This window comes from Apodemus sylvaticus, chromosome 15 (assembly GCF_947179515.1).
Source record: "Apodemus sylvaticus chromosome 15, mApoSyl1.1, whole genome shotgun sequence".
NCBI lineage: Eukaryota > Metazoa > Chordata > Mammalia > Rodentia > Muridae > Apodemus > Apodemus sylvaticus.
Genome location: NC_067486.1, coordinates 37,787,789 through 37,789,985, shown reverse-complemented (window position 1 = coordinate 37,789,985; position 2,197 = coordinate 37,787,789).

Sequence of the window (2,197 nt, the reverse complement as noted above, 5' to 3'; positions counted from 1 at the left end):
CACTGTAGGTGGAGAAACTAAGATATTCCATGACAAAACCAAGTTTACCAAATATCAATCACAAACCCAGCCCTACAAAGGATAACAGGAGGAAAACACCAATACAAGGAGGGAAACTTCACCCAGGAAAAAGCAAGATAGTTTTTTCTTCAAACCCAAAAGAAGTTAACCAAACAAATTTAAAAAATAACGTCAAAAATGACAGAAAGTAATAATCACTATTCCTTAATATCTCTTAACATCAATGGACTCAATGCCCCAATAAAAAGACATAGACTAACTGACTGGATACGTAAACAGGTCTCTACATTTTGCTGCTTACAGGAAACACACCTCAGGGTCAAAGACAAACACTACCTTAGAGTAAAAGGCTGGAAGACAATTTTACAAGCAAATGGTCTTAGGAAACATGCTGGAGTAGCCATTTTAATATCAGATAAAATTGACTTTCAACCCAAAGTCATCAAAAGAGACTCTGAGGGACACTTCTTGCTGGTCAAAGGGAAAATACAACAAGAAGAACTCTCAATCATGAACATCTATGCTCCAAATGCAAGGGTACCCTCTTTCTGAAAAGAAAGTTTATTACAGCTCAAAGCACACATTGCACCAGCACCTCATGGTACCTTCTCCAAAATCGACCATATAATTGGTCACAAGACAGACCTCAACAAATATAAGATTGAACTAATCCCATGCCTCCTATCAGATCACTATGGAGTAAAAGTTGTCTTCAAAAGCAGCAAAAACAACAGAAAACCCACATACACGTGGAAACTGAACAATATTGTACTCAATGATAACTTGGTCAAAGAAGAAATAAAAAAAGAAATTAAAGACTTTTTAGAACACAATGAAAATGAAGAAACAACATACCTAAATCTATGGGACACAATGAAAGCAGTGCTAAGAGGAAAACTCATAGCCCTGAGTGCCTCCAAAAAGAAAATGGAGAGAGCATACATTACCAGCTTAATGACACACCTGAAAGCCCTGGAACAAAAAGAAGCTATTTCACCCAGGAGGAGTAGAAGGCAGGAAATCATCAAACTCAGGGCCGAAATCAATCAAGTAGAAACAAAGAGAACCATACAAAGAATCAACAAAACCAGGAGCTGGTTCTTTGAGAAAATCAACAAGATAGATAAACCCTTAGCCAGACTGACCAAAGGGCACAGAGAAAGTATCCAAATTAACAAACTTAGAAATGAAAAGGGAGATATAACAACGGAAACTAAGGAAATCCAAAAAATCATCAGATCCTACTACAAGAGCCTGTACTCAACACAACTGGAGGATCTGGAGGATATGGACAATTTCCTTGACAGATACCAAATACCAAAATTAAATCAGGAACAAATAGATCATCTAAACAGTCCCATAATGCCTAAAGAAATAGAAGGAGTCATAGAAAGTCTTCCAACCAAAAAAAGCACAGGACCAGATGGTTTCAGTGCAGAATTTTATCAGACCTTCAAAGAAGAGTTAACACCAATACTCTTCAAACTATTCCACAAAATAGAAACAGAAGGAACACTACCCAATTCCTTCTACGAAGCCACAATTACGCTGATACCAAAACCACACAAAGATCCAACAAAGGAAGAGGACTTCAGACCAATTTCCTTTATGAACATCGATGCAAAAATTCTCAATACAATTCTTGCCATCCGAATCCAAGAACACATCAAAACGATCATCCACCATGATCAAGTAGGCTTTATCCCGGGAATGCATGGTTGGTTCAATATACGGAAATCCATCAATGCAATCCACTACATAAACAAACTCAAAGAAAAAAACCACATGGTTATTTCATTGGATGCTGAAAAAGCATTTGACAAAATTCAGCATCCTTTCATGCTTAAAGACTTGGAAAGAACAGGAATTCAAGGCCCATACCTAAACATAGTAAAAGCAATATACAGCAAACCGGTAGCCAGCATCAAACTAAATGGAGAGAAACTTGAAGCAATCCCACTAAAATCAGGGATTAGACAGGGCTGCCCCCCTTTCTCCTTATCTTTTCAATATTGTACTTGAGGTACTAGCTCGGGCAATTTGACAACATAAGGATACAAATTGGATACAACAAAGGGATACAAATTGGAAAGGAAGAAGTCAAACTATAATTATTTGCAGATGACATGATAGTCTACCTAAGTGACCCAAAGAACTCCACTAGAGAACTCCTACA